Source organism: Chenopodium album, chromosome 18 (genome assembly GCF_948465745.1).
Source record: "Chenopodium album chromosome 18, dcCheAlbu1.1, whole genome shotgun sequence".
Lineage (NCBI taxonomy): Eukaryota > Viridiplantae > Streptophyta > Magnoliopsida > Caryophyllales > Amaranthaceae > Chenopodium > Chenopodium album.
The window spans coordinates 2,983,635-2,994,390 of NC_137851.1; the positions used below are offsets into that span (position 1 = coordinate 2,983,635).

Here is a 10,756-nt window from a genome sequence, read left to right on the forward strand (position 1 = left end):
GGATTGGCAGTTACAATAAAATCGAACATAATATACTGCTCTTGGGACTACAATAGAACTTATGTTGCTCAGTCTCAACAATACACTATTTAAGTTTTTTTGTGAAATTCTACGTACTTTAAGGATTTTGGTCCAAAACATATATAGTGTTAATGTGTCCAGACCTTGTTTGAGTGTCAAAAATTTGACATAAGTACTTGGTTTAAAACAAAGAATATGAGCAATATAATATGGACAAAAACTTTAATATACACAAAAACTTTAAAATCAATATGCTCTATATTAAAAACTACTTTCTCCGTTGTTTTATAGTTGTAACAGTTTGACTTTTACACTATTCATGGGTTTCACTTTGACTAGCTTTTACGATTTATATATAAATAAAAATATGGTTATGTGGGGTCTTGTCAAATTCGTCTCGATTTGTATAATTTTAATATCTAAAATATATAATTTTTACATATTGGTAATCAAAGATATTAACGATTAAAAACATGTATCGACAAACGTAAAAGGAGAAGCGTTTAAATATACATTTTAAATGAGAGAAAATTCAATTGAGGTATCAAAATTCTTAATTCGACAATTCAAACCATTATGACAGATCATTGGAATGTGGTCAAATTATTTACATGGTTCTCCCGATTATAAGATGTATTCACTATTCAATATGTATTTTCAAGCTAATACATCTACTTTTAAAAGATTCAAATCAGACTAAGAAAGCGGTTGGCCCATATATAATTTCGAGTTAACACACGTACTTTTTTGTAAATCAGACCAAGAAAGTGGCTGATTAGATGGCATATTGTAAGTTTGAAGGATAATTAGATAAGATAGTGAATAAAGGTGGGTTTCACTTTACATGAAGCCGCAAAGATTGTGAGGTGCTCCAGTTCCGGTGCTAGCTAAGCGTCATGTACTCATGTGCATAGTCGTCCAAAAAAAAAACCTAAAGCTGATAGACCGACTGTTTAAATTAAAATAATCAGCAACAAAACTTTATAATTACTTAATTAAGATTTTATATTATTGCATACACTATGCAAGCATCACGGAATTATAGACATTTAATTACAAGTGTTGTCAGAATTTCCTTCAATAGTTAGCAACTTAAAAGCATGCACCTGAACCTCCTTATTGGTGCAGCTGCTCGTTTAACATCTTTCAAAGTTTATGATTCTCTCTTTCTTTTTTTTTTTTTTTTTTTTTTTTTTTTTGTGCAGTTATTTAAGGACTTTTGTAATGATAGAGATAATTTGTATTGCATGTTTTTTAACCCAAGTTTTTGGAGGTTTTGTCACTTTGTATTCATTTAAAAAAAATAGTACTTTCCCCGTTTTTAAATACTTGTTTTACTTTTTTTTTTCTGACTGTTTTTAAATGCTTGCTTTATTTTTTTATTTAGAAAGCTTTTACAATATTTAATTAATTTCTCTCACCAAGCGAACCCAACAATATTAATTCCATATTCTCTTTTCTTCAATTCTCTCCACTACTTTTGGTTTTTTTTACAATTTTTTATTTTTCCACCAACCCCACTACCTCCATATTTTATTACTTTTTCCAATTTCTCTTAAAACTCCGCACATGGAGAAATTGAGCAAATATTTAAAAATAGAGGGAGTACTCATTTTCTATCAGTTGATAACTACTTATAATACGTCGTAGTTGATAAACCAACGATTGCGCTAATCTAACCACTCATCTAAATACCTCATTTTCACTTAAAAATCCACCAATGAAGTATATATATCCTTTTTAAAATATGAAACAATTCTTTGGATGATATGCACACAAGTCATATGATTTACCCTCTAAACAATTACAAAGCGTGTTAATCAAAGTGCAAATAGGAAATTTTTTTTGTCAAAAATGCTTAGCACGCACTAATAAATTTATTCTTTAATTATACTTATACACTCAAAAAACAAAATAAAAAAAGGTACGCATGTGCTAGAAAATATTGATTGAAGAAATGTTGTTACTCGAAATAATCTTGCGAATGAAAATGTGAAGTAGAATTTACAAAATATGCTTGACAAAATATGCTTGATGATGTATGATATCTAAATATGACTAGAATTTATTAAATACACCTGGGTGTAGGTAATTTGCTCATTAACTTTTGCTCATTTAATAAATGAATAATTTTTTTTTTGCTCATTTATAAAATGAAATTTAATGAGTAAATAACCCGGGTGTACGAAGAACATGCTCTAACCTATAAGTTGACCATATTTTTTTTTAAAGAAATAAGTTGACTGTAAAGTCACGCATATAACATAATATAATATTCTATATCAAATAAAATCATACAATAAAATGCTAAGTATATCTTTGATTTTCAAAAGCTTAATACACCAAGTAATACACCGCCTCATTTCGTGCAAAGCTTGATATACGATGCCCTTTGTCAGCTGCTACCTCGCTATGTTAGATTGTTATCCAATGATACGATTGTTGGCTGTTGCCTAGTCATAATTTGCCCCCTTAAGAGATTTAATCAACTAATTAATTAAATTAATTGTTGTACCCCAAGTTAAGATTTGGACTTTTTAAAATGACTACTTTCTCTCTTTATTTGATAAGCAAGATTAGGGCTATTGAATCAATCATCAATCAATATATATTATACTAAAAAACAAGCAAATCAATGTGAGGCTGATACATGTCACTTTATAATTTGCTTGTCTTATAATGGTAAAAAAAAAAATTATTTAAAGAAACCTTAGAATCAACTATTTGGAAAAAAGTTAATTTATGGCAACTTATATTTAATGAATTTATGCTAATATGTTAACAATTTTTTGAAATGATTGATTCAAATATAACCTATATACGGAGTTATATAATTTTATTATAACTATAATACAAAGTATTTTTTTTCATAGTATATATATTTAATTTTGAAATAATAATATTTGTCATCAACTTTGCCATTATATGTAAACTTTTTCTAAATTATACTGCACTTATTCACGTTCTACAATCTTTTACCTTTTTCACTTTTACCTTTTTAATTGATAATTACTCTATTTCATAATCTTCGTCTTTTTAGTTTATTTTAGGGTTGTTCCCGGGCTAATGCGTAATAGGTATTATCCGGAGTCTAAAAATGATATTTTTGAAAAAAAAATATAGACATGATGAGTACCATGTACTAGCTAGGGTTGTACTTCAGTGAACCTATTCTAATATTCATATGAACATACTAATGTTCAACTTATTTTTTAAAAGATATTATCCCTGCTTCTTAGAGCAACTCCAATGGTTGTAGCTAGGGCCTTGCTTGCAAATTTAAATAGTTTCTAACTACTAGCTTGACCATTGGAGCAAAAATATGTAATTAGCTTAGTCAAGCAAATTAGCTTTGCCAAGCTAATTTGCTTGAAAAAAACTTGCCAAAAAGAAAATGCTAATAGTCAATTAGTAATTAAGATAAAAATAATAAATTGATAATTTAGATAAGCTAATAGCTAGCCATTGGGGATCAAACTAGCTACAAACATAATTAGCTTAAAAGCTTATGTGGCATGACAAGCTAATTTGACAATTAGCTTGTCATTGGAGTTGCTCTTATTACTTGCAACAAAGGGGTATTATTTATGGGATATAAAAATATTTCTTAGTTGCAACTAATAAAAAACAGTGTTAGTATTAGTTTTTAAAAGTCAAACTTAAATTTTTGTGTACAGTAAAACCTATATAAAACCTTTATCATAGGAAAAAAAATATTTTATTAGGGTGTTTATAATTAATTTGACTCTTCCACTAGACTAAGCCTACAATTAGGAAAAATTGAAAGTAAATTAGAAATGAGAATAACTTAAAAATAAATTAGAAATGAGAGTAACTTAAAATTTTATTATATTTTTTACAACACGTAAAATATTGCTACAATAATGAATGTTTGTATATACGGGAACGTAGTATTTACATTGTCATTTCCTAATTTATCCATTGATCATTATTGTGAGTCTTTATTTGTGAGTATATACAATGATGGATGTTTAATTTGTTAATATTAGTGAGCCCATTATTAATTATTAAGTAAAATTATAAATTAATATGTTGATTTGTAAACCGTGCATCGCACGGGCGCTATGCTAGTTAACACAAAAAGACAATGTTATAAACGTTCGATCTCAAACTTGCTTTAATCACAAAGAAAATAATCAAAGTGAACTGAGCTTAGTACTTTTATATTACATCCTACTTTTTTTTTATTTTTTTATTTTTTTTGGGTACATAGTGACAAAAAATAGTGATATATGTAGGCGAAAAGTTTTCATTTTTGAGCATGCATCATCATCGCCATACAACTCTTTACCTATCACACAAATTAACATCTATCCACATAGAAAATGTTAATGTATTTACGCACAAAGTAACGTTTGACTCACTTGTCCATACTGTTACCTTAATTAGATATTAGATGTTTCATATTCAATTCTTAACATTTGAGTAGGGGTGTCCGTTCGGTTTTCGGTTTGGATTTAGTCCGAATCCGATCCAATCCGAAATATAATTCGGTTTTCAATTTTTCAATCCAATCCGATCCAAATTTCTCTCTTGATCCAATCCGATCCAATCCGAATTAAAATTCGGTTATTTGGATCCGATCCGAAAATTCGAATTATAATACATTATTTTTTAGCGTCTAATACGATCATAAAAATAAAGTTTTAATATAAATATAAGTCTTCAAAATCATGATTAAAATAAATATTTCAACATCAAGCCATTAATTAATTAATACAAAGTCTCCCTAATTTATTTTATGTAGAAGTAACTATTTAACCTAAACTTCAAAAAACATATTTACACAAGCTTAATTTTGCAATTCGGTTTTCGGTTTGGATTGGATCCAAATGGGTCAATCCGATCCAATCCGAAAATCCGAATTTTCAAAAAATCTCAATCCGATCCGATCCGATTTAAAGTTTGGATCCGGTCCGAATTAATAATTCCGTTTGGATTGGATTGGATTTTGATTTTTATCCGAATTGTGGACACCCCTACATTTGAGGGTTTTAAAGGTGGATATCCCCGGCCCTCACCTTTTCTCTTGTTTATATGTGTCCGTTTTGCAAACATGGACCTAAAAAAGTGAGAATTGAAGTTTTAGCAAAGTCCTTTATGTCCCGACAAAAAAAAAAAAAAAAAAAATATTCCTAACTACGCCGCACTTAATTAAGATATAAGAAGTATAGTAATGAAGAGTAACACTTATACTGATCTAAACCGCATGACAATAATTCATGCATTTAGAAACAGTGAGAATATCAGAAAATGTAGTTCAAATTCTCTGATCTGCTGAGTGGTTTGGTTCCTAGAAGGGAACAAGTGATTAACCACTAATTATAGACTCAGATTTCATTAATTATCAGTTTATACTAAACACTTTATGCTTTGTAAAGAAAAGCTGGTGTGGCCCTATAAAATCCGTAATTAAAAGGGTGCTTAAATTCTAAGCAAACACAATTTGTTGACTTGTGATGCAAATTAGGATGATAAAGCTGACCCACATTTACATTTTCTTCCTAATTTTGTACGGAGTATTAATTAGGACACCATTTTTAATTAAGATGGCTTAGAATTTCTTCAATTCTAGAACCTCTCTTTTTATTTTTCTGCAGAAAATCGGGAAATTGTTGGATCATTTGCAAAAATAAACAAATTCGTACAAGTTTTAATTAAGTGATGCATGTGCACAACGATACTGATGAAATATGCCGGGGTTTCTGTTGAGCAACTACTCGTAGTGTACATCATTTTTATTCTTCTTGATGTAAACACCATGCCAGTTTTTGTATTGATCCATCTCTTCATTTTTTAAACTTGTGATATAATTTACCGAGTATAAGTGATCAGTAATTCAGAACTAAAGTTTGTTCAATATAATGTGAGTTGTCGGCTTGTCTTATTATCGTCCTTACACTACAAGATATTATATCAAAGAGGGCAATTTAAATCGCCCTCTTAGGTTCAAATTTCGCCCTATTAGGCAAAGAGGGCGATTTTAAAATCGCCCCCAGGTCGCCCTATTAGCTTCGTCCTATTAGCTTCGAACGGCATACAATATTTTTGCCCTCTTTGTTAAATATCAAAGAAGGCAAAAATTTTCGCCCTCTTTGATCAAAATCAAATAGGGCAAAATTTTCGCCCTATTTGATTGAATCAAGCAAGACGAAATTTGTTTTTGCCCTCTATAAACAACTCAAACAAGTCAATTTATATTGCCCTCCTTGCTCAAAATTCGCCCTGTTTGCTCAAATTTTAAAGGGCAAAATCAAAGTCGACCTATTTGTTCAATTTTTTGTTTTTTTTAAAAAAAAATCAGGGATTACATTTAGAAAATAAAAGGTGCTAATAGGACACAAATTTTAGTTTTGTCATTACATATACAAAAATATTAACCAAGATTTCTTACATAGCAAATATAACTAAGCCAAAGAGTACTAAAATTTAATAATGTACGTTCTAGCAAAATTTGCAATTTCTTGTATGCTTCTCCAGTTCTATCTATCCTGCCAGTAAGATTTCTTACATAGCAAATATAACTAAGCCAAAGAGTACTAAAATTTAATAATGTACGTTCCTTCTGCTAGCAAAATTTGCAATTTCTTGTATGCTTCTCCAGTTCTATCTATCCTGCCAGTAATCAAGAGATTGAAAGGTATAAATATAAGTGTACATGAACAACAACTACACAATAAAATCCTATTTTGTCAAATCATGGAGGTATAAATATAAGTGTACATGTGTATGGACTTGTCAACGACACTAGAATTCTTGTTCTTTAATCACCATTCACCACTGTCAACATTGGGGCAGAAATAATCCAAGAAGGTTGGAAGGATAGAGAAGGCCCAAACAATTAGTTTGGAAATAAAAAGAGGAAAGCAGGGGATGTAATGTAAAACTAGTATAACATCAAGTAGTGCCTATTTTATTTTATAATTTAATTTTAAAAAACCAAAAAAAATATAAATAAAAAAACTCACAAAAAAGAGTTGCAGAACAAGGACACTGATCTGGGCTTCCAAACATTATTCATTCTCTGACAGTGATTCCATTACAAACCAATAATATGACTAGTGTAGTATACCACTTTGCCTTATTCCAAACAGTCATTTGAAACACTAATCAGAAATTTGCAATGCACCAACCACCCCCTCCACACATTCTGACCTACAGCAGAAGAAGAAGACAGAAACAGCAAGCAACACAAGGCAACACACACCCACTACCATGAGCAGCAACAGTTCTGAAATTGCAGGCAACCTTTTATCTTTCACTGTGGTAATTTAGCTAGATGACAAATAGTAGTAAATGCTTAACAATCAAGGCAGTAGGCCAAAGCTTGTAGCAATCAAGTAGTATAAATAGAATAGCCTAAGTTAGAGGAAGGTAGGCAGAAAGTATTAAGTTTAGAGAGTCTTGGAGAGTGATGGCCTAAAGCCATTGACGATTGTACGAAAAGCTTCGAGCTTTATTTATCCAAATCAACCTTCCGTCCATTTTATTTATCAACACCACGCTAGTTCGTTGCAAAATTCAGAAGTAATAAGAAATTCAGAAGTTCAAAACTTCAAACATAGGAATGCAAACAAGGGGTTTTGCAAGTTACTAAGTTATTATACTATAAAGCTTGATAATCCATCAATTTTCAAGACTAGAAGGTAGTCCTTAGGAAGTTATTGCACAAAATACTTAGAAGCACGAAACTAACCTTTGCCTGATCTGACAAATAGGATTTTATTGTTCATGCAAAGAGTGAGCTAGAAAATATTACCTCTATTATGCATCAAGGCCAATCTTCTCCATGACTAACCGAAGCTTTTGTTCTAGGTCTTCTTGTTTCTTCTTAGACGCTTCCAATTCAGCTCGCATCATATTATTTTCATCTTGGAGTTTTTCAACATTATGTTCCAGCTCAGCTCTTCCTATCTTTCCATCTTTAGAAGACACCGGGTGCCCTTTGCCTAAACCACGGGCATAACCTGAACAATGTCCAAGAACCTTCACATAAGCTTCTTCAACAGTAAGATTATCAACCCCCTTTTCACCAATTTCTTTCTCATGCAACTCCTTTAATTCCTTGAACTTCTCCTCGGCCTCATCGTCAAACTTCCCCCTTTTAGTGAATCGCTAAACGACGCCCACAAATTTATCACATCGCCCGCATTTAATGAATGAAATTACAATGTTACCCCTAGTGCCAAACCGCCACTACTGCCCACCTCCGCCTAATAACCACCCTCACCACTGTCCACCACCACCCAACAACCACCCCCACCACAGTCCACCGCCGCCCAATAACCACCCCCCAAATGTCGCATCTCCACTGCGGATGACTAAATAATTTTTTTTTGCCGGAAAATGCTCCAACCGCCCTAAAAAAGCGATTTGACCATGGTCAAACCGCTCAGGCAATACGGTTTGACCGTGGTCAAACCGCCCAGGCTAGGCGGTTCAACCATGGTCAAACCGTTTTTTTTGGCGGTTTGACCACGGTCAAACCGCCTAGGCAATACGGTTTGACCATGGTTGAACCGCCTAGCCTGGGCGGTTTGACCACGGTCGAACCGCCTAGCCTGGGCGGTTTGACCACGGTCGAACCGCCTAGCCTGGGCGGTTTGACCACGGTCGAACCGCCTAGCCTGGGCGGTTTGACCACGGTCAAACCGTTTTCCCTAGGCTGTTTGACCATGGTTGAACCGCCTAGACAGGACGGTTTGTCTACTTTTCCGGCGAAAAAAAATAAAGCGGTGGTGGTGGTGATTTAAAGTGGTGGATGTTGTTTTACGTTGGTGGCAGTGGCGGTGGTGGTGTTGGGTGGTGGTGGTGGTGATTTTAAGTGAGGAGAGAGAAAGAGGTTAAGTTAGAGATTGGGGGTAATAACGTAAATTCATTCATAATTTGCGGGCGATTTGAGTAATTTGCGGGCGTCGAATAACAACCCCCCATTTTTATGCCTTACAAGATAAAACAAAGTCAGAATTTTAAAATAAAGAAAAACAAAGTGTTCGTGCATTAGACAAATATTAAATATACCTCTTTGACTTCTCCCATAACTTTAAATACATGGGATCATCATTAGCTTGGGATGCAGTGGTTACATTTGAACTAGAACCATTGATTTCGGTGACCTCATTCTCATTTTCACAAGCTTGTGTTTCAAGTTCCTATCAAATCATATACATACACTAGCTTATTAATTTCAGCAAGATCAATCCATTTAGGAAAGTATTTCTGTTTTCTGATTTTGTTGTTAGAAGATCAAGGAGAATATAGTCAGCAAAGTTTCAGAGTCACAGCTAAGACAGAGACAAATTCAGCCAAGACAGAGAACAGATTCAGCCAAGACAGAGAACAGTTTCAGCTAAGACAGTGAACAGATTAAGCTAAGACAGAGACAGAGACAGACATTAACAATAACTTATACTCACCAAACACATCTAAACAACACCACAATTGGTTCCTTATCCCCACCATTTAGAACATCATACTCCAATTCTATGACTTCTTTTAAAACCCCAAAAAAGTCTCTTTCTCCACTCTCTTCATCTCCTTTAACAACTACTCCACTATTTTGTGTCTTTCGCCTTCTTTGACGTTTTTTTGTGTGGAAACGATGCCCATTTACAAATATCCTTGATAGCTTCTAACACTTTTACTCGGTCCTAGTGACAATGATAGTAACTCAGTTGTTACTCTTGGATCTCCTTCCATATGAAGATTCCATATCTATGAAAATAAGTCATTATGGAGAGATCGAATTAGTATTAACACATACAAATCATAACCATAATTTAACCTTAACATAAAGACATAACACTTACTCGTGATTGAAACCAATCAACTACACTTGGTTTTGGCCCACCAATAGAGGCATACTCTCTGTTCATCATATACGTGTTAGTGGTATTTCACATAATGATGAATTGATGATTAAAAGAATAACAAGATATAGATGCCTTACTCCATAAATGGTTGTACTTCTGGACAATTCATAAGAACATATAATTGAGCTTGCTCCCAATCTAATGGTTGCGCATATTTTCAGATAGAGTTATCAATTATCACAATTCATAATAATCAAAACAAATTACAATTATCCCAATTCACAGTAATCAATAGCTCATACGATCAATGAAGAAATTAAATCGATAAACCGCTGATAAAATACGAATAATTCTGATTTGCTTCTCCATAATCTATTTGACATTACTAGCATAAATAACAACTCCCAAAAACTTGCAGAATCAACAAATTGACAAAAAAAATTGACAAATGTAGAGCAATACTAACATGCAGGAACAAATTGACAAAAAAAATCAACAAATTAAGAGCAAGGATTTCGAGAACAACAAATTCGTACAAATCAAAAGCTTAATCACATAGTTTTGAGCCAAAATTTACCAAAATTTTGCGACACAATTAGAGCGACTTCGAGCAATGATTTGGAGCGAAATCTGACTTGCAATCTGACCGACTTCGAGCAATGAATCTGAACCTTAAGAGCAAGGATTAGGAGTGAAGAATTAGAGCGAAGAATTAGGTAGAAAAAATAAAGCGAAGAATCATAGATTAGCGATTTGCGATTTAGGGTTCATACATATTTTGGGGGAAAACGTTCAGAGAGAAACGTTTAATTTTTTATGTCCTTTTGTTTTGATAGAGAAAAACCTTTGTTTTATTTTGTTAAAATGTTTATTGACCAACGAGAGGCAAAAAAGGAATTCGC

At 32.7% G+C, this 10,756-nt stretch overlaps 2 long non-coding RNA genes across 9 annotated transcripts; both read right to left on the minus strand.

The window, feature by feature from the left end:
- Nucleotides 1-6,378: 6,378 nt before the first annotated feature.
- On the minus strand, nt 6,379-8,489 carry LOC145592699 (uncharacterized). The gene is made up of 2 exons (XR_014102462.1): nt 7,802-8,489; nt 6,379-6,657 (listed from the first exon to the last, which is right to left on the minus strand). It is a non-coding gene; the product is annotated as an uncharacterized LOC145592699 (long non-coding RNA).
- A 137-nt stretch (nt 8,490-8,626) lies between these two features.
- Nucleotides 8,627-10,756, minus strand: LOC145592700 (uncharacterized). 8 transcript variants are annotated; one of them, XR_014102463.1, is made up of 6 exons: nt 10,628-10,756; nt 10,432-10,525; nt 9,992-10,052; nt 9,852-9,909; nt 9,064-9,194; nt 8,627-8,984 (listed from the first exon to the last, which is right to left on the minus strand). It is a non-coding gene; the product is annotated as an uncharacterized LOC145592700 (long non-coding RNA). The 8 variants fall into 8 exon arrangements; XR_014102464.1 differs by having other exon boundaries at nt 10,432-10,519; nt 10,628-10,684; XR_014102470.1 differs by lacking the exons at nt 8,627-8,984; nt 9,992-10,052 and having other exon boundaries at nt 9,059-9,756.